The sequence below is a fragment of the Bos taurus genome, chromosome 22 (genome assembly GCF_002263795.3).
Source record: "Bos taurus isolate L1 Dominette 01449 registration number 42190680 breed Hereford chromosome 22, ARS-UCD2.0, whole genome shotgun sequence".
Lineage (NCBI taxonomy): Eukaryota > Metazoa > Chordata > Mammalia > Artiodactyla > Bovidae > Bos > Bos taurus.
Window position 1 is genome coordinate 24,110,444 of NC_037349.1, and position 23,570 is coordinate 24,134,013.

At 35.7% G+C, this 23,570-nt stretch overlaps 1 protein-coding gene across 3 annotated transcripts in view; it reads right to left on the bottom strand.

The window, feature by feature from the left end:
* The window catches only part of CNTN4 (contactin 4), a 1,027,736-nt gene that overhangs the window by 858,285 nt on the left and 145,881 nt on the right, over positions 1-23,570 (bottom strand). For all 3 annotated transcript variants that reach the window (XM_005222675.5, XM_005222673.5, XM_059880036.1), the window contains exon 2: positions 19,122-19,162. The gene's annotated coding sequence lies outside the window, so the exon portion shown is untranslated. The remainder of the gene's footprint in view (positions 1-19,121; positions 19,163-23,570) is intronic.

Consider the following 23,570-nt stretch of genomic DNA (forward strand, 5'->3'; position numbering starts at 1 on the left):
CTTTCACTTTTCACTTTCATGCATTGGAAAAGGAAATGGCAACCCACTCCAGTGTTCTTGCCTGGAAAATTCCAGGGACGGTGGAGCCTGATAGGCTGACATCTATGGGGTCGCTCAGAGTCAGACACGACTGAAGTGACGCAGCAGCAGCAGCAGCAGCAAGTCTTCATTTCTTCATTTGAATAATAGTATCTGTGCCTAAAGTTTTAAGAACTCAATGAAATACATGAAAAAGAGTACACAATAAATACCTGCTGTGATGTTAATGACCAATGACCACAGGGCGTGATGCATAGTAATAGCTACCATCATTTAGTTTACTGTTGTTGTTAATTTAGTTGCTAAATTGTGTTTGACTCTTTTGCAACGCCTTGCACAGCAGCCCGCTAAGCTCCTCTGTCCATGGAATTCTCCAGGCAAGAATACTGGATTGGGTCGTTTATTTTTCTGGAATTGAGCTGCAGGAGTTGCTTGTATATTTTTGAGATTAGTTGTTTGTCGGTTGTTCATTTGCTATTATTTTCTCCCATTCTGAAGGCTGTCTTTTCACCTTGCTTAGAGTTTCTATTGTTGTGCAGAAGCTTTTAATTTTAATTAGATCCCATTTGTTTATTTTCGCTTTTATTTCCAATATTTTGGGAGGTGTGTCATAGAGGATCCTGCTGTGATTTATGTCGGAGAGTGTTTTGCCTATGTTCTCCTCTAAGAGTTTTATAGTTTCTGATCTTATGTTTAGATCTTTAATCCATTTTGAGTTTATTTTTGTGTATGGTGTTAGAAAGTGTTCCAGTTTCATTCTTTTACAAGTGGTTGACCAGTATTCCCAGCACCACTTGTTAAAGAGATTATCTTTTCTCCGTTGTATATTCTTGCCTCTTTTGTCAAAGACAACGTGTCCATAGGTGTGTGGATTTATCTCTGGGCTTTCTATTTTGTTCCATTGATCTATATTTCTGTCTTTGTGCCAGTACCATACTGTCTTGATGTTTATTGCAGCACTGTTTATAATAGCCAGGACATGGAAGCAACCTAGATGTCAGCAGATGAATGGATAAGAAAGCTGTGGTACATATATACAATGGAGTATTACTCAGCCATTAAAAAGAATACATTTGAATCAGTTCTAATGAGGTGGATGAAACTGGAGCCAATTATACAGAGTGAAGTAAGCCAGAAAGAAAAACACCAATACAGTATACTAATGCATATATATGGAATTTAGAAAGATGGTAACGATAGCCCTGTATGCAAGTCAGCAAAAGAGACACAGATGTATAGAACAGTCTTTTGGAATCTGTGGGAGAGGGAGAGGGTGGGATGATTTGGGAGAATGGCATTGAAACATGTATAATATCATACATGAAACGAGTCACCAGTCCAGGTTTGATGCAGGATACAGGATGCTTGGGGCTGGTGCACGGGGATGACCCAGAGGGATGGTACGGGGAGGGAGGTGGGAAGGGGGTTCAGGACTGGGAACACATGTACACCCGTGGCAGATTCGTGTTGATGTATGGCAAAACCAATACAATATTGTAAAGTAATTAGCCTCTAATTAAAATAAATAAATTAATTAAATAAAAATAATAAATTAAAAAAAAAAAAAGAATACTGGAGTGGTTGCTATTTCCTCCTCCAGGAGATCTTCCCTACCCAGGGACCAATTTCCAGTCCCTGCATCTCCTGCATTGGAGGTGGATTCTTTATCACTGAGCCACACAGGAAGCTGTATCATGTGGTATATCTGTACATATATAATTTTTCAGAAACCCTATGTCCAACACGACCCAGAGGATCTGGGAAACAACTGTGGATGAAATGGACAAGGTCTCCGCCCTCAAAATTCACATTTCAATGAGGGAAATGAGCAAATCAATATATGAATAAAAAGTAATCCAAAATTAAAAAATTTTTAAGGGCCAGGAAATAAGACTAAGACATGAGATGCTAATTCAAAATATCTGTGAAGACAAAGATTACAGTTTCCAGAAATGATGTGAGAAACACACTGAACTGAATTATTAAATAAGGATTCGTGACCCAGGAAGTTCAAAGTCAATTATAGTACGGTTGGTGAGTTCACAAACATGAGCAAATAAAGTGCATCAAGCAAATGATTTAAAAGGAAAACTCTCCCATTGTTTTCTTAAGCAATATTTCATCCTAAAGTAAAGTATTTCATCTAACAACTATCTAGGCCTACTTCTTACTTATTAGGAAATAACTTTTCAAATGCTTACTGACACAGAAGAAATGATATTTTTGCAATACTCAATGAAACTTCTTGAATCAGAATATCAGAAAGTAACAAGATGTCTATCAGCTATGCAGATATAATGGGAAATGTTAAATTATTAAGAAATCTTGGCACATTATGGTCATACAGATTCCACTGAGGAAGAGATTAATAGTAGCAAGTTGTACTCTGCTTCAAGGAAATAATTCAATTAAATAAAAATTCATGAGCAGAGTTCTTTAGTAGCAAATTTATCAAAGGAGAGAGGAAAAAAATTCTAGAATTGGGGTACAGATCATATGGCAGAATATTGATTGTTTTCCCTTATTACTAAAATACTATATCACTTGAATTTCTGATCTCATTTCTTATAAATACCATAACATCAACCCTCTCAGAAATAAATTTTTAAAGGAAATAAGCCTACTTCTATCTGAAATAAAGTTACTGTTCAATCTTACAGGCAGGAAAAAACAATGCAGCAGAAATGAAAGTAGTTTAAACACTTTTAAAAACACTGACAGAGAAACAGACATAGAGAATAGACTTAAGGACATGGGGAGAGGGGAGGAGAGGGTGAGATGTATGGAGAGAATAACATGGAAACTTACATTACCATATGTAAAACAGATAGCCAATGGGAATTTGCTGTATGTCTCAGGAAAATCAAACAGGGGCTCTGTATCAATCTAGAGGAGTGGGTTGGGGCAGGAGATGGGAGGAGGGTTCAAAAGGGAGCAGATATATGTATACCTATGGCTGATTCATGCTGAGGTTTGACAGAAAACAACAAAATTCTGTAAAGCAATTATCCTTCAATTAAAAAACAAATAAATTAAAAAAAACAATGACAAAAAAACCAAATTCTTCAATATACTTAGAATAATTACATAGCACAAAGTACACAGGAGATTTAGAATCTAGTCACCCTGATCAACTTTAATTAAAAGAAAACCAAACTAGTAATTTTAGACTCTAGGAATGCTCATTGAATCTTACATAATTTTTAATAGCCGTTTATTTACTAAAAGTAATTACTAAATATGTTTTTCTATTTGTGCTTTGAATATATTATCTGCTATGTTTTTGTGAATATAACAGCCACTAAAACAAAAAATTAAAAATTAAATTAACTAACATGACAGCTTAAAATCTACATAAGGAAACCATATACCCTGACAAGGAAAGAAGCAATAAATAATTAAGATAATCTTTTTTTTCTGAAGTCTTTAGACATCAACAATATTGATGACTTTAGAAATAAGCAGAAATGCTTCGAAAGACTCCTGAATCATCAAATTATCAAGCCAATATGCACCTAAAGGGGTTCAGCATTTTTATCCCCTTATTCAAGTATGTCAGTTAAGTTTCCTAGTGGATATGCCTTTAGTCACCCATGTTAAATTTATAATTTAACCCAGAAAAAGAGAACATATTTTATAAAAGCTACAAAGTAAAATCAAACTGATGTTCTATAATTTGATCATTGCTACAAAGCAATATTTTTTTCACTTCCAATTAACACCTCGACTTTTATTTTTCCTTTTTCTTGGTCATATGTATGGAACATAATCAATGGAAATATTTAAAAAGTAAGGGAAAAGTAGACGGTAGTTTTTATCATTATTGACACATACATACTGTGAATGCATAGAAGCATGTTTACAAAATAGCAAACTGGTATAAATTATTAATAATACAGCAATAATAAGGTCCCAAAAGAGATATACAAAAATGTAATAAATGTAACTTAAACACTTAAATGTTTTGCTAAAGATTCATTTGGAAATAAGACCATTTTATCTTCAACATGACTTCCTGTATTGTTATAATCAAAAACCTCATCAGAGTATCTTTACCATTCAACCACATAGAAGGAAAATATAAATTCAATAATTTCATTAGCAACTGTTGTCTTTAATAAGTATAATCCATTCATTAGGTCAGTATGTATCTAGTACCTACTATATGCCTAGCAATATTCCCCCTCCTATAAATATGAATGTATAATTTGTGTAGAAATCATCAGAGGTTACAGTGCCATCTATATTGAGATTATTTGAACTAATTTGGGCCAAAATCAAATCAAATCAATGAAATAGTTTGATATGCTCACTTTCCTAATGGTTTTTACTATATCAAAGATTGAATTTAAAAAATATATCAACTAGACAACTAGTTAAAATGGGAAAATAGTCTCCTTTTTAATATCTATGCTCCAGGGCATTACTTCAAAGAATCTATACCAACTTTAGTTTTCAATGGAATCCATGGTATATAATGTACAAAAAAATATAAAACATGCCTCTATAATTTATCAATATTACAAATCAAGAAAAATTAGTAGTACTAACTCAATTTCTTTAAAATATGACAGTAGTTTTTGCCAACATGTCACTTTAAGAGAAGAGATTACATAGTATTTTATAACTAGTGCTAAATTAAATAATTCATTTCCTGGCTAGTCAAAATAATACAGAAATGGTAGTGGCCCTTCGAGGAAGCAGAAGGAAAGGCAAATTCATTCTTTCCTTTTATTACCAAAGTCCCCTTAAATGACTTATTTGGGCAAGGACATATTTTCTAAGGGCCATTAGTGATGGAACCCTGAGAGCCCTCTTTCCAGGGACCTGGACCTCTAAATGCAAATGAGAGTGATCAGAATCAAATGGGAACACAAAAATCAGAATTGAGCAAAATGATCTACAGAGATACTCCTTCATTTATTTGGTACCCCTTAACTTTGCTGTTTCCATTAAAAAATACTTCAGGAACAGAAAGTCACCATATTTTATTAGCATTCCTGGAGCAAATATTTAATATCCTAGATGGCTATGCTCAACTTCCCAAATGTTAATTGATGCCATTACAAATTGCTTGTGGCACATTCAAGGTGTACCAGGAAATTAACGACAGAGCTTCTGGAATAGAAAATATGTTTTAATAACTGGTCAGGAGGATTTGTTTTTCATTAGCTTCCTTTCTATGGCAAGTAATAAGACACCCCTATTTGGAATTCTAGAGATATTGAGATAATGGTACTCTATAAATAGGTGACAAGGCAACATTAGCGTTGTAAGCAGAATTTCTCCTCAGATTTAGGAGTAATAGTTACAGGTGCCATTACTAATTATTCTTTTAATACAATTTATTTTCTTCTATTAATTAGAACAAGAACAAAAAATGAAAGTTTCTCTTTTAAATAATTAGGGATTATATTGACAACTAAGTATTATGTTCTGGGTTTCCATAATCATTGTCTACTTGTGTCTTTATTTTGGACTTTGTAAGGTAATAAGATTATAATAGCTCTTGGGGAATATGGTTATGCAATCCAAAACTGAGTTGAAATGAAAAAAGAGAGCTATAGTGCAAATCATTTCTCAGGCAAAAGTTCCAAAATAGTTGTTACTTTTATTTCTCACTGTAACCTTTAATTACAGAGCTCTCAAGCATCATGTGCAGAAGGCAATGGCACCCCACTCCAGTACTCTTGCCTGGAAAATCCCATGGGCAGAGGAGCCTGGAAGGCTGCAGTCCATGGGGTTGCGAAGAGTCGGACACGACTGAGCGACTTGACTTTGACTTTTCACTTTCATGCACTGGAGAAGGAAATGGTAACCCACTCCAGTGTTCTTGCCTGGAGAATCCCAGGAATGGGGAGCCTGGTCGGCTGCCATCTATGGGGTCGCACAGAGTCGGACACGACTGAAGCGACTTAGCAGCAGCAGCAGCAGCAAGCATCATGACCTCAGAAGTATATAATAATGAAAAGGATAATTAGTGAAAATTAATGATAATAGTTCTCTGAAGAATACAGAAATCTGTGATGGTCCCCAAGATTCCTGCCCTTTGGTGTACATAACTTCTGTAATCTCTTCCCTATGAATCAGGTCGAGTATGACAGACTTCACTCCTGTCATTACATCACCTTATAAGACTAACATGACTGGATTATGGTTCCACATCACTGGGCTTTGAGTTATTCCAAAGGGAGATTCTCTTAGAATCTTGACCTACTGAGATTGAAACTTAAAGTGACAGGCTCCCTTCCTGAAGGGAGAGATGTGAAGTAACAGAGATTGCCCCTTTAATATGAAGAAGGAAGCTGTTGTGTTGTAAGGTATTTATGAAGAGCATCACGTGGCAAGCACTGGAGGGCAGCCCTCTGTGTGCTGACAACAGTCCTGACTGACAGAAAGCTACTCAGACAAGGAACCCAGATCTCAGTTTCACAGCTGCAACAGAACAGATGCTGCCACCAATCTGAAGGAGTTTAGAAACAGTTATTTTGCTAATTCAGTCTCCAGACGAGGACCTGGCCAGCTGATACTTCCATTTCAGCATTATGAAACCCTGAGCAAATAGCTCAGCTAAACCATGCTGGACTTCTGGCCCATGGAACTTATGAGATAATAAATATTGATTATTTAAAATATTTTTTAATCCATGGTCATTTGTTATACAGCAATAAAAGTCTGATACAGATGGACTGTCGTGTACTGAATATTTTTGAGGACTCTGCAGGCATTGTGATAAATCTTATATTTATTGTCCCATTCAAATCAAATTCATAAGTCAAACATTATCATCAACCCTATGTTACAGATGAAGTGCAAGTATACAGGGTAAATATCTTGATCAAGGTTACACAGATAACAGAGATGACAGCTGAAACTTTAACTCATTCTATTTAACTTCAGAGCCTATGCTCTTGAACCCTGCATTCTTCTCTCCTTGTGACAAAGGGCACTGAGGTGATGGTACCAAAACCTGGGTTTGAATCCCATTTTGCTATAAATTAGCCATGCTATATAAAGGAAAACAAGGATTCATTCTCCTTATTCCTGGTGTATGAACGAAAGAGTAGTACATGCTTCTCAAGTCCTTCCAAATCTAAGTTTCTCTCATGAAAGTAAAAGCTTATATTCTAAATTATCCACATAGAAATTAATGTAGTTTTATATATAAGAAAGCTAAATTACAAGGGCCAATGACTAGATATCTCATTTTGTCACAAGAGCCACCTGACCTCTATGATATTCAAAACCCACACTGTAAGCATTTTGGGGAGGTGTACATACCCGTGGAAAGGGATTAGGAGATACTAAAATATGGCTTATTTTAAATTCCATCTTTGGCATACATCCCAGCTAAAGCAGACAGAGAAAATAATACAAAATCCCTCTACAGGAATCTTAAAAGAATAAAATATCTAAAAGTAGGGTCCAATAACAACACTCATTATAGGGGTAAAAGTAGGATTTTAGGGTTTGTTTGTTTTTTTCCCTGAAAGAAAACATCTATGACAAGATAACTGTGAGTGGAATCCAAAGTCACACTATGATGGGACAGTTTTTCCCACTCTCTGACTTTCGAGGTCAAAGATTTCTGTTTTTCCGATTTCCCTCCGACTCACTGAATCTCATTTGTGTACTTCTTCATGGCCCCCTCTTCCCTCTCCATTCAACTCCTTGCCCACTCTATGCTTCTCTCCACACTTACTCTTCTTATAAACCTCAACCAATGTCTTAACTTGATCCTATAAGCTAGATCCTTTGCCCCAGCCCTACCAATTCAACCACACACACACACACACACACACACATACACATAATAATAATAATAATAAATACATGGGTCTGTCTTCTCCTGCCATCTACTTGCCTCTTTCAGTAGCACTAACTGATCTGAGAAACAAATGACATTTACAGTCATAAGGCACTAGTCATGATCTGGACCACTCTGCACTAGGCCCTATCTGTGCAGTCCTGGTTGTAAAACCACAATCTTTCATCATTCAACTTTTCATTTTTCATAACACTTCTTTACCTCCTGCACAAAACTGTTCATCGATGCCTCCAAATAGTGCTGTGACAGCAGCTACCTGTATCTTGGCTATTGAAGGCCCTCTGCAAATTTTTAAGGTATTTTATTTAAAACAGCATATGATTCTGTTTTCAGCAACTAATATTTTCAGTCCCATTAGAAAATTCCCCACGCATTAGGAGGGCTCAAGGGAACACTTTCACCATCTGCCTCTTCGCTTGTTCCATACATAACCTCGTTTCTCCATTACAACAAATCCTCTCCTCAAAGCTGGATTTCAACACATCCAGCCAACACAAATACCAACGGGCTACGATATGCTATGTGATGGTGTCAGGAGAATACATGTTGTCCTACCACCTTAACAAGGTTTTCCGTCAACAAATGCACCAACTGGCTATTTTCATGTTAACCTAAGAGAGTGCTCAAGCTTATCATCTAAACTTCCAGGTATGATGAATGACCAAGGCAAAAAACACATTTGTTAAGGAAGCAGCGCACATAAGCTTGTAAAGCTTTGATTGATCATGTTTACCCAATGGATACAAATGTTATTGGCCTTTAAAAAATATTTGGGGAGAGGGTCATGTTTTGTTTTCTTTTCCTTTTTGAAAATGGCTTTTTTGAACCAGTGTTCTTCTTGGGCTTGCACAATGGAATGGTATAGAATAGTGGTTACCAGTGATTTTGTATAAACAAAATTGATTGCTTTTGTCAAGAATATGAGGAGGTATGGAAATGTTCTAGGTGCAAGTAAGGAGATATTCCACTTCCCTTTCAGGGTTCTTTATTGCCTCTATTATTTATGTATAAAAAAACTAAAGTAACTTGGGTTAATAAACCAAAATTCTTGAGTTTGGCTCTGGAGCTAAATATGAACTATTTTTCTAAACTGTCTTTAGAACCTTATTTAGCCCCCTCTGTACAAAAGATAAAAATGCATCCAGCTAATCATTCAGCAATTATTAATGCTGTGCCTATTACAGGCCTGAAAACTGTGCAGCCATTCAGTTTATAGCACCAAACTGTTCAGTCTCTGCTCTGGTGCAGCTTACGTGCTTGGACAAAGACCATAAGCAAACAAGCATACCATTTCAGGTGGTGAAAAGTGCTAGGTAGCAGTGAGAAGAAACAGAGGAGGTATAGACAGTTTTCTAGAGATGATGATCCAGCAAAGTCTCTCTGATGGGAAAATATTTGAGCAGAAATTCAAAGAAGTAAGGGACCCAGACATGCAGATATCTGTGGGGGAGAGCAATCCAAGAAGAGGGACCAGCATTTGAATCTTCAACAAATATGAAGATAACACTGAACATTCATGTGTGTCAACATTCTCTGAAGACCTAATAAGGCATGCTGCTATCATATCTTAAAAGTACCACACTTTCTGCCATTTCTCTGTCTACACTTGGGTTGCTATTTGTTCCCCCAAACATGACTCACCATGGAAGACACTGCAAAGCCCAGAATAACTGTTTTCACTCAACTAATACATACAGAATAACTCATTATATTTCATGCCATCGCTCAGTTTTAGAGCCATTTTATCAAAGAGAATACAGTTCTCAGCAATATTGCATTTAATCAAAAAGATACCTAATATGACAAGAAATCCCCAATCCAGACTTCAACATCAGCCAAAGAGGAAGAAAAAAAAGCAATTTGCCCTGCAAAACTGATTTCAAAACTATCATCATCCATCATCATCATCATCAATCACAAGAGGCAGCTGCTTTGGCAGCATTATTTTAAGTCCACATTTAACGAGATGACAGCTTAACCTTCTTAGGAAAGCACTGTAATCTCTCCTTACAAACCCAACCAAGTACAGAGAAGCAGATTTGCTTTAATGTAGAAATTGGCTTTCATCTGATTTCATAAACATGCAAAGGCATTTGATGATTTAATAGGTACTTGGGTTTTTCTTTTGAACATTTGACATTCTATCAGGACTGGTGAGGGCTATGTTACTCAAGGATTATTGCAGTCACTACCTAAACAAGAATTTTTCAACAGAACTGACTGAGTCTGATGGCCAGGGAGAAAGCCATCCATGCTACACTCTGTGTTTATCATTAAAATAGATAACCAATGAGAAGCTACTGCATAGCATAAGGAACTTTACTCAGTGCTCTGTGGTGAATTAAATGGGAAGGAAATCCAAAAACATGGGGATATATGTATACATGTAACTGATTCAATTTGCTGCCCAGCAGAAACTAACATTGTAAAACAACTATACTCCAATAACAATTACTTTAAAAAAGAAACCATCCATAAAATGTACCTTCCAGAGCAAGAGGCATTTGCCTAATACATATTACAACACAATGAACATGTGCTTCACACATGACAGACATTTCTTTCCTCATTCAATGCTTGCATTTAACTGAACTCCTGCTCTCACTGTTCACATCCATGTCCCAGAGCTTTTCATAGTTTGTATTTATTTGTACAACTTACTCAGCATGCAGGGACCATCACCAACATCTCTATACATTCATATCCCAAACAGAGACACTGACCAAATTTCAGCAGCAACCCCTTCCATAAAACTCTCCCTGGAATCCCAGAGAGCAGTTTTTTGCCTTCTCTGAATTTCCTATCAGACTTCAGCTGTATCTCTTTTAAGAACTCATCTTGTATTCTACCTGATCGGAGAGTCATTTGTTTGCATCTATCATCCTGTTTTTCCTGTTGATGAAAAATATTTATGGGCAATTATAATAGCAGTTTATCTTTTTACCTATTAAAATAGTCTTCCCTTATTACACTATTACAAAGATACATGGTAAATTAATAATTTCTCCACATCCCAATTATGCTGCACTTCTGAACAAATATCCTCAGTGAAAAACATGCCTTCCATCATTTCCATCATAGCTAAGGGCAAGAATCAAAGGCAGTAACTATGAAAGCTACTTACAGCAAATGTCAAAAACAGCCATTCTATTATGCAAAAGAAATTTAAAAAAAATAATAGCAAAAAATCTCCCCATTAAAAGTTTCCTTTCAGAATAAGAGGCATTAGGAATTTTTTTCATTATAATTTCCACAACAGCTAGCACACTGCCTTGATGACAATTTGTGGAATGAATAAGTAAATGATTGCATGATTATGTGCACATTACTGTAGCTCAGACACAGAATATCAAATTGTGGGGAGGGAAGATGGTTGCAAGAGGAACATGTCCAAGATAAGCAAGGAGTACAGGTTGAAATTTAGGGAAAAGGAAAGGTAGATCAATACTGTTGTTAAACAGCATCTTAATAGAGAGTATGAGGTTAAGAATCATATCTGTACCTGAGGAAGATAATTAAGATCAATGACATTCTGAAAAATTAGCATACAGGAAGATGTTCATCTAGAGAATGGAATAGTATGAGAATGTGAGAGGTGAAAGAAATTACACACACACACACCCACACACACACACACACACACACCTATTTGCCTGCCTGTTGCTGATGAAGTTGGAAGAAGGAGTAGGAGAAAAAATGATAATTCTCAAAAGGCAACTCTATTTACTACTGCAGTATATGTATTGATTCCTAAAAAAATATGAGAATTTCAGCATACCTAGATGGTTTGTGATTAATGATAGGATACCTTGTTAAAGCTAGCTGAAAGGTACATCATTTTTCATGACACAGGACCAATGAGACTCAATTAATAAAATGAAATATTAAGTCAAATTTAGAATTCTTCCCCACACAGTCATTTCTCTGAAGAAAAAAGAATATGTGCACTCATTATTTATTGTTTCAGATTAAAACAGTAGGCATTTTAAAACACATGTACAGGCTAAATTCCTAGAACTCAATGTTCATAGAGATTTTCTTTTCCCTGCTTCAAAGTCTGTACTTCTGAAGCACTGTTACCAGAGTTTCAATGCAATATGAGCTTTTAAGAAATTAATTATGGCAGGAGAATCATGTTCAGAATCAGTGTGCACTATTCTTAAATTTTTTTGAAAATATGAGAACCATCACCTGGGAACCTATCAACTGTGACATGCCCAACCTGCCTATCTTATTCATCTTCACAGGCCAGAAAGTACCTGGTGCAAAGGCGACTTAGGAAGTAGCTGTTAAGCTGTGTTGAGTATTTCAACAATATATCTTTTCCCCTAGTATTCAGATTCTCAAAATGGCAGTTTAAAACCACAAATAAATTAAGGACTCCTGCCTCATTTCTTCTCTATCAAGCTATTATCGGTCTACCTTCTGTTAGATGAATGGCTCCCAAAATCAGTTCTATGAAATATCGGTTATCAAAGAGTAGGGGAGTGGGTTTTATCCTGAAAATATGTAAATACTTGTCTTGGAAGCAGTAATATATTTTCAGCTTTAGAACTTCTCAGTTTAATATGGTTATATATGTTGTGTATATTATGGTAAGTGCAAAATTACTTCATTTGCATCCAACTCTTTGCGAACTCACAGATGGCAGCCCGCCAGGTTCCTCGGTCATGGGATTTCCCAGGCAAGAATACTGGAGTGGGGTGCCATTTCCTACTCCAGGGGATCTTCCCGACCCAAGGACCAAACCTGTGTCTCATGTCTCCTGCACTGGCAGGCAGGTTCTTTACCACTAGAGTCACCTGGGAAGCCCATGTACTATGGTAGATAGATAAAAATGTATATAATATATCTGGACTTAAATGATGTCAGAATACTTTTTAATCATAGTGCTGTATTGGATTCCCATACCTTTTCACACATTGAACATGAAATATCAAAAAATTACAAGGCTTTCAGTTTTGTTTCAAATATTTTCCTATAGGCAACCAGCATATATTGGTCATTTTGATTGCACAGTCTTTTTGAACAGAGATAAGGGACATCTGTAACATGATTACTTCATAAAATAAGAATTTTAACAATGTACTTTCCACATGGAAATTCTAAGTTTTAAGAATAATATATCTACAAATTTTAGAATCTTTATTTTGACCTTATTTTTGAGAAAGGCATTACCTTTTACTTGTCCATATTGAGCTATACACTGTGTCTCCTCCATTCCATTTTGTCTCCTCCAAGATATTTTGTTTATTTACTAATAAAACATTAAGCCCTCAATGCACCCCATTCATGGGTCTGGAAATCAGTCACATAAAGATGAATACAATAGGTCTCTGCTCTAAGAGAGCCCTTATCTCATTTGGGAGAGAAAAATATAATAACAGTATCAAAACAGAGGTCGCTGACATTGGAAAGATGCACCCACTTACAAAATAAGGACATATCTGCCTTGGATAGTCAGAGATGGCTTCAAAGAGGAAAGCCTTCAAAGAATGAGTTTACCAAGCATAACAGGACAGTGGATTGAGGTGTATAACACATCCAAAGAGAGAAACAACATTTGCTGAGACATGGAAAAAATATAGATGTTTAGAAGATTTAAGTGATTAGCAAACTAGATCATGACTTTCTCGTCAAACTAAGTTCACTGAGAATTTTCCAATAGCAAATAGTACAGATCAGAGGGATCAAATTTTCCATCTTTTGTCTCCAAATTACTGCCATACTTGGGAATATTCATGTGAGTAGACTTGGACTGAATTTCTGCACATGCTTAGTGCTTCTAGGAAAAGAGACTGCTCTGGGGCTGGTCCCTTGAGAGATTAAGACGACCTACACAAGGCAGTAAGTGATTCTGTGATGTATTGTATAATTAATGCTTACTGAAGAAGAAAGAAAGGGTAACATCCAAATCCTTCTCTACCCGTATCTAATATTGACAATAGAGTAAAAGATGCAATCCACTATTCAAATTACAATTTTCTTACCTCTGCAAATTTAAGTGATACATGGTTATGTATTCTGAATTTGTCATCTGCCTGGAACTTGGTGAAAAACTGCCATGATTAAAAACCTTCCTCTAAGCTTCCCTCGTAGCTCAGATGGTAAAGAATCTGCCTTCAATGCAGGAGACCTGGGTTCAATTCCTCGGTTGGGAAGATCCCCTGGAGAAAGAAATGGCAACCCACTCCAGTATGCTTGCCTGGAGAATCCCATGAACAGAGGAGCCTGGCAGGCTACAGTCTATGGGGTCACAAGACTTGGACTCTACAGAGAGACTAAGCACACAAGCTCCCCTTTTCCATGACCCCTTGCAATTAACCATTTAAATATTTAATCTTTCCACCAATCTAAAATATTAGGCATATGCTTTAAGGATATACTTTTCATGATCTCTCCCCCTATGTTTGGCCTGAGTTCTGCCTCCCTTTTCAGAACACCACCATCTTAAAAGTAGAAAGAGGAAACTGAAGAGAACGAAGGCTGTACGTTGCTTACTGTTTTATCCTCAGGAATTGGGGTAACACTTAACGCATGCTAAAGAGTTGAAAAGTATTAGATGCATGCATAGATGGATGAATGAACAAGTGGATGAGAGGAAGAAAGTCAGCGAAATGGATAAAAGGACAAGTGGAAAGAAATGAAAGAAGAAAGAAAAGGCAAGTGGAAAGTGGAACAGAAAGAAGAGTTCACTTGTATCAATAATTTTATCTGTATTAGTTAGGATTCTAAATTGAGTAACAAAGACTCAGTTCAAACTAGCCTAAACAAGAGGGTCAATGACAAAAGGGTTTCTATAGCTCCCAAATACCCAAGGATACATTTCAAGGAGCTAGACAAAGAGTAGCAGAACACAAGACCTTAGAAGACAGAACTTAGGGGACTCAACTCTACAGGTCTTTCCCAGTCTCCTGTTCATCCGCTTGCCTGGGTACCTGAGGTTACTTTAATCTTATGGACATCAGTCACCTTCCTTGATAGAGAGCTCCTCATCCTCACATCCATACTTCTATGGTTCTTTTTACAGTTTTGGCCCACGTCTTTTCTAATTCCTTTGTCCAGAGGAAGAGACAACTGTGAAATAGTTAAACTTAGGACACTGGCCCATGAATTCTGATCAGAATTGCTACTATATCTGTTATAAAAAATAGAGCTAAAAGCATACAGCTGTAAATTATGCCATTGCATTTTGGACTATCAATTTTACTCTGTTTTTGAATTATGCAAAGATAGCACAGACATTAAATATCAGACTAGTAGTTAATAAAAAAACAATAATATTTTAGAATCAGCTTTGAACAAATATTGAGTTTTCATAACAACCTTTGCTGTATCTGAATCAATATATAATTTCTGCCCCACCCATGTCATGGTGTAACATGAGGATCCAATAAGATGAAGTACATAAATACATATAATAAATGTATGAAATGCAGTGACCATTGTAGTTGGCAACTCTATTTTTAATATTAAGTATTAAGAAACAGAGCAAAAATGGTCAAAGAAACCATCTATAGTCTTGTGATTTCTAATGAAGATTTCCCTGTGATAAAATAATTATTGATAAACTATTTATTGATAAAGTTGATAAAATAATTATTACTCATTTAATTTTTTAAATAACTGTTCTTTTCAGAACCAATATACAGTTTTGCACAGTCTCTTGCCTATTACCTAAGACCATGGATGCAGATGCATTCTTTTTTCCCTAGTATTTCTTACTTAACTGTGTTTGCGTTAAAGAAACTATATTGTGAGGTGATTTATCCAATAAAGCAGAAAACAAGAGGATAAGTAAGATCATTTTAAAAGCAGGAAGCAAATATAATTGGCCCACCCACTCCAAACATACCACATGGGAAAAAAATAAAGTCTGAAACTCTACTATCTTGTCGAGTAGACAGTTTTAAATTTCACAAAACAATTTTATTAAACACAACTGAGATACAAAGAAACACATGAATTGTACCAAAGGGACTTTTGTACCAATTGAAAAAAGGGAAGAGAGGTAGACAATCAAATTGTGGAACGACAAACAGAATGTGTTGGTCAGAAGGCAGTGAGATTTAGATGAGCCACAGTGAAAGGACAAGTTGGCAGCAATGACCTTGAGCAGCAAGTTCTGGCTAGAGGGCATCTGGATGGCCTCCTGGAAGAGGCAGAAGTTCAGCGAGACATAAAAAGACAAGTAGAACTTTGACAGGTACAGAACTGGAAAAAAAAGGGGTATCCTTGACAAAGGAAAGTGTATAAAAGGCAGAGAGCCAGGATTAAACACTGGGTAAAACAGCAAGTGACAAACAGCAAGAGCATCAAGAACATGAAATCATGGTTAGAAAAACTGAAAAGTTAACTATGCAAGATTCTCAATGTCAGCATTATAGCTATCTATCCAATAACACAGTTAGCAATAAAATGTAGATAATAAAACTGGAATTCACTAGAATACTTAGGATACTTACAGCTTTGTTAATTAATTATTATTATGTTGGCCTCTGAAAATAAGTATATCTAGCTACTCTATTCATATGTTCATATAATTCTAATAAGTAACACACAAAGAATATCCATTATTTTAATTGCTTATTTTTAAATATTTCCCTTATAATTTGCTTCTATGATTTGCATTCCTTTGAAGGGAAATAACGCATTTATATATTGCCTTTGCCAAGGCCACGCTGAAAACCGCCCTTTGTCATAAAAAGATATCTTTACTAATGGCATATAATCAAGCAGGCACTTCATTAGTCATTAAAACTTACTGCAAATATTCAACAGCTTTGTAGCAATTGCAAAGAAAACAATGAAATTTATTTCAAACTGTAATGCCTGTGATTTGTCTCATAAAACACAGAAAAAACATTTCTGCAAAAAGAAAGACATGCAATGAAGGTTTTATTACCATTTGATTTACAAATGTTTAAAATATAGTTTTTAATATCTAGCACTCACGATGCTAAGTTTTTCCTAAATGAAGTTAGTGTTTTAATAAGCTTTGCTGCTTGTTATTACCATATTCACAGATGAGTTATTTTTTTTCTCAGCAATGAATAACTAATATGTAGACTGAATCCATATAAAATGACATCATCTTACCATTTTCACCTACAAATTGGTAATTTTTATATTTAACCTAAAAATATAGAATTGTAGAATCTTAAACTTAGGAAAACAGTATAAGAGATCTAGCAGATCCTTTGGCTTGACTCATAAAAAACCCCCTCTGGTATCAAACTGCAATCATTTGCTATCTTCTATTGAAATGTTTGAAATAAGCTTAAAATAATATATGAATGGGAGCAAGAAGAAGCAGTCAACACAGAATAAACCCAATACTCAAATGGATCTTTTTCCTTATGCATTCATCTTATAAATAAAAATAAAAGAAAAAAAAGAGATAAAGGAAAGGAAAAAAGAAAAACAAATCTCAAGCAAATATCTTACCTCACAATAGTAAAGGTGCCTGAACATTATTTAGAATTGTTTTAAATGGCCAGATAAGGGTATAAGGGTTTACTATTTGGACTAAATATACAACGCATTTATTTCTCTAATTCAAACAAAAGGAACTAAAATTAGCATCTCTAGATAACACTTTTTCATCTAAATAGATTGAAAAAATCAAGTGAATTATTCAAATCTAGCAAAGGAAGCCACTAAGAAAACATATTTTAACACTCTTCAGCCTGCAACCTATCCAGAAAGAGAGAAATCAGATAAAAGATAACCTTGAGCTAACAAGGTTATAAGGGATTCTTTCAAAATAAGAGATTTTTCAAAATGAGTCACTCCTGTGTCTCCAAGTCGGGCAGAACAAAGAGCACAGAGGGAAGCCTGCCTTTCTAGATCCACTCAAACTCCAGAATTCAGTAAGTACACAAGAATATTGGTGACTTGACAATCAATCGAACCTTTTTGCACTCTTTTCCCATTAAACAGATTTACCTTACTCTGTCACCTCTTAATTCATAGCAGTTTTACCAACATGAAGATATTCACTTCTAAACTTTAACTTTTTGAAGTAAGAAATGAAGGTATTTCAGGAAAGAATGAACCTAAGAAATCTTGATTTGACCCACTAACCATACAAATGAGGAAAGCAAACTTGAGGTAAAGTGAGATGCTCAAAACCCCACAGCCTTTGAGAGTAAGAACAGTCTCCAAATGCTTGATTCAAGAACCCCTGGCTTTGTGATGACCTGACAAGTTAGGACACCATCCTCTTTGTTGTGATTTGGTCATTTTAGCTATGAGACTGGGTGGTACATGTGCCTGAGCATGTATCTGTGCGGAGCTTAGATAGGCATTAGTACATTTAAGACTCAATTTTTCACTGATTAATTAATCACTCCTAAATGGTCAGTAATCCTTTTTAAGTCTAAGATCTTTCCCATAAATTAAACTTCCTAATGCCACAGGATTATCTGCAGTTGGGTAACCAAATACAAACCACGTTATTATCATGGAACTACCAAAGTAAAATTACTAAAATAAACAAACTGATAATTCTCTAGTATTCGATGTATGCACTAAACGAGAAGGAAAAAAGACAGAGAACTTTGTTCAAATTATAAACATGGTTAGGTTTAAAAAATAATCAAAAAGATGATTTAAGATATCTGCTATTAAGAACAGAGACATCTGATCACTAAATACAAAAAACATAAAATAATGCTTGTAGGGCAAAGGTGTGTTCTAAAATGCACATTTTGGTAATAGAACCTAACGTAGGAAATAAATAAATGTCATAAAAAGCAAAGATGTACAGCTGAATAAATATGTGAAGGAAGACAAACAAATGCATTGCACATTACATTTAGTTATTCAGATAATGAATTTCAAGTAGTTAACTTTCCTACTTTAAAAAACTGTGCAGCTTTTAAATGCACTGATAAATGAGATTTAATAATAAATGCTATTTGCAAATTAATTTTGAGGACCAAATATTACATTGAAAATAACCATAAATGTCTTATGATGTCAAATACACTGCTATTGCTTTCTGTATATTCTACTTATATAAATTATAAGTTAATTCCATAACTCCTTTTAGGAGTCCTAGTTAAGATCAACATCAAAAATATTGTACAATTTCTCCACAGAAAAATATATTTGTATATTACAAACAGGATGGGGAACACATGTATACCTGTGGCGGATTCATTTTGATATTTGGCAAAACTAATACAATTATGTAAAGTTTAAAAATAAAATAAAATTTAAAAAAATAAATAAATAAAATGGTACATACCCCCAAATATGTTATTCATCTCAAGTTCAACTGCACATCACCTACAAATAAAGAAATAGGTTTTAGAATAAAGTGTAAATCTAGACTTAAAAAAAAAATCATCAGTTGCATTCCAGAGGTATCATGGTGCTAGAAGGAAGTCTCAGTGACATGTTATGATAGAAAAACTTTCTCAGTCAATTACAGAGAACCTGATTTTACCAAGATACTCCTTAAACTGTACAGTAGGTTATCCTGATGAGCAAGGATACTGTTACAGTGAATCCTTAAAAAAAGGCCAATAGGATGATCTATATCTAAATATATGAAAAAAACAGACACTGATACCAAAGATACTGATACTGCAATATGTTTAAATAAGTAAAATTAAGCATTTGATTTTCATATTAAAGTCAAAACTGTCCCATTTGAAATTAAATAACAAACTATAAGATGGTTAAGAGCAACTATATTCATTTCTTATAATATATGTTATTATAAGAAACAATCCTCTTATCCCTTTCTTTAAAAATCACTGCCAAATTTTTTGATCAGAATACATTGTACAAAAATTCAAACCTAACTACAATCTGTGCAACAATTATGACAATTTAAAATAGTATAAAAAAAATAGTATGAAGGCTGTCTAAGACTTACAATCCTTACTTTTTTCATCCTCAAAAATCATATACTACACCTTTCTAAACTTCAACTCCAGGTGGTACTGATAATAGTTTAGACTTCAAACAAACTTACATTTCTTTCAGTTCTAAATTGTATCTTCATGCTTCCTTTTCTGAGCTCTAGATCTACTTAGCCAACTGACTATGTGAAATCTCTATTTGGATACCCTAAAGGAATCTCAAACTCAACTTGCCTGAAAACAAGTACATGACTCCCTGTACCAACCTCTTTTCCCATGAAATGGCCTACTTCTAGTGTTGACAGCACAAATTTTTATATTGGTTTCCTGACACATCTACTTTAACTAAACTGTATGCAGTTTAGTTAAAGTAGATGAAATAGGAACAGCACTGAATGTTTATATTCCAGCACAGGCTGCAATGCCTCCTTCACAGTGGCCACTTTAAAACCCAAATGCTGAGTGGTTGTATGCAACAGTTAATGACTGAATTGTCCCAAGAACATGTACAATACTAGGTGCTCCTGTGACTTCTCAATCATTAAAATTTAAAATCACACGAGAACATTTTACTGAAAACTATTTCTCCAGTCAGCATAGTCACCATTGATGTATCACATGCTTACCATATAGAGACAGTTGAAAGGACTTTGCAATTTGCACTGGGAAGATTCATTATACAAAGATTCAAAATGTTATGGCAAGTACACTGATTGTAACCGCCCACCCTGGCCAGGCACCATAGTAACTATTTGCATGGCTTATTTTAAGACAGGAGGTCCTGGTAAGGAACACAGAACTAATAAGCCACCACCAACCGGAAGAGTTTGGGAAAGGTTAAAAGGAGACACCACACGCCCGACCACCTCCCAGAATCCTTCTCGCTGGCAACCATCTTGGCTGAACAAGGTGTGTGCCACCAGGAAGGACTCAGTCAGAACGACTGGCTAAAGACAACCTGGAAACTGATTCCATCACCATAAAACCTGAGATTGCCAGCCACATGGCAGAGCTGCTCTCCTGGGTTCCCTTACCCTACTGCTCTCCACCCGGGCGCCCTTTCCCAATAAAATCTCTTGCTTTGTCAGCACATGTGTCTCCTCAGACAATTCATTTCCGAGTATTAGACAAGAGTCCAGTTCTGAGCCCTGGAAGGTGTCCCCCTTCCTGCAACAAAAATATAGATAAACAATGCTATGGCTTTTTTAAGTTAGAAAAATAAAACAATATGGGAGAGTTTAATTTCTTCAAAATTTTGACAAACTTTGGATTTCCCTCGTGACACAGTGGATAAGAACACGAGTTCAATCCATGGTCCGAGAAGATTCCACATGCTGCAGAGCAACTAAACCCGTGCCCCATAAATACTGAGTCTGCACGCTCTAGAGCCTGTGCTCTGCAATGACAGAAGCCACTGCAACGACAATCCCCACACACCAGAATGAAGGGTAGCCTCAGCCTGCGGCAACGGGAGACAGTCCATGTAAAACAATGAAGACCCAGTGCAGTCAGAAATAAATAAATAGAAATTCTGACAAACTTAAAAAATGTTTACTATAGCATGTTGAAACACAGCCTAAGATATTCCCTTCCTAAATAGGTATCTGGGATTCTCTGGGACTGCATCAAAGTTAGCTTTCCTATTAATAATCTGCTTAATTGAAATAGCTTTCATATTATCCTGCTATATACATCTCTTCACACCTGGAGAAACATATAAATGGATAATGTTAGCACATCATTAAATCACATGCAATTCAAAATAATCATTTGATTCAAGCTCTATTCAGAAGAGAAATAGGACAGAGGAGCGCTAAGACAAGAGATCTTATCAAGGCCACACATTAGCCAAAATAAATGAGAACTTAATTTCCCCAAATACCTATGGCCTTTTCCCACTGAAAAATAAATTCAGAGCAATACTACTCAAAGCAAGTGAACAAGCTTTATCAAAGTTTCAAGCAACAAGAAAGACAAGTATCTGGTTTCCACTTAGCATAAACTTGAATCTTGTGATGGAGGTAATAATGAAATGCAATGAAATGCTTCTTTGGTGGAGAGAGGGATGCTAAGTAAGCAAGAAAATAGAAGAGAGGGAAAAAAAAAGACAAAAGCAGTATGGTCTTTTTGAAGGTCACACTGATAAAATGATCAAACTTCACTTAGAGTAACTGAAGAAGATTAAATATAATTCCTTTATGGCAAAGGCAATCAACAATGCATTTGCCTCAAGCTAAAGAACAGTCTGTCTTCCTTACTCTAGGAGCTTTACCCAGTATTGTTAGCTCTGTAAGGGGATGTTTAATGAATTTTCCTATCAGACATTATCAGCAGAATTTCCTGCCAAAGCTTTCTTGGTCCAGCATCTGGACAGAAGTCACTTCTATAAGTAGTTCTATATATAAATGAGGTAAGCAGAGAAACTCCACAAGCTGATGAAGTTTGTTAGTCTCAGCTAGATGCAATGAAGACCTCTTAATAAATATTATCGATTCTGTTGCCAAAATGTAGGTTGTCATTTCAGAATCTAAAGCTACCTGGCAAATTCTTATCTGAAAATAGGAAAACCTACTAGATGCCTAAATAGGGAAGAAGTCATATGGAATTACAGGAATGGGTGGAAATACTGCCAATGCTAATAATATCAGGTCAATTTTCCAGGAACTGCTCTTGTTTGCTTTTCTTCCACCTTTTGCTGTGTTTTCACTTTTTATAAAAAATAGCATGAATACTTTTGAGAAAGGAGAACTCACTGGCCTCAAACCAAGGAGTTTGGATGGACTTTTCCATTAAATATCTTGAAAGTCATTTCTCTAATGAGCTTCTTCATATGCAAAATTAGAAGGGTGAGCTAGATGAGCTTCAAGTCTCTGCAAGAGATAATAACAATCATATCCAGGATGATTCTATCATACTGCTTTGTTACAAGGTTTATTGGAGAGAACACTCAAACAAACACCCAGAAAATGGTCTGAAGATTCTCAACATATTTCATGTCCCACACCATCCACACCTGTCCTCAATCAGTGCAGATAATGCTAAAGAGGAATTATTCAAAGTCAAGTACTACATACTGAATTGTATCTGCTTCGTTCAGGAAGGCTGTCTATATGATGGTACACATAGTCATGAGGGAGAATGCAGAATATATCACAAGACTGAAAGGGAAAAAAAAAGGAGGCAAAAGCTTTTTAATCGACCACTTAAAAGGTTATGTAGAGGCCACAAGGTGAAGGTATGAAGTATGTTTCTAGTGGAGAATGCTGTCTACTGACAATGAAACACTCGATATTCTTATGATTTTATTGAGTGAAGAGTCTATAGCGCATTTCAGTCCTGGATCAGTTAAGAATCTGGTATGTAAAAATAAAAGCCCATCAATTCTTAGCATTCCTTTGGGGTTTCTGTGGGTATATGTTTAATAACTGTCATATCTCCAAACAGTTCAGTCTGACCCCCATTTAGTTTAGAAATATAATGATAGTAGCCAGAGTTATCAGCCATGCTTCGATGGTTTAAATGCTCCTAACTGGTGCCCCATTAACCAATTTTTTAGTACGCAAACAGATTTATATTTGAAAGGCTCAAACCACCTCAGGAAAGCGATTAGGGCACTTCATAAAAGCAGAATCTATTTGCCAAGGTCAAAAAGCTCCTGAATCTCTTCCTCAATTCGATATTTTTTATGACTTTCTACCCCCAAAGTTGTCTCATTTAGGTCTTGTTAATCCCTTGGCAGGGCTGTTTTCAGATATGGAGGGGAGGATGATATGCAAAGGGTGTAAAGGGTGTGGTCTCAACTATAACAGACCACACAAATGAAAATA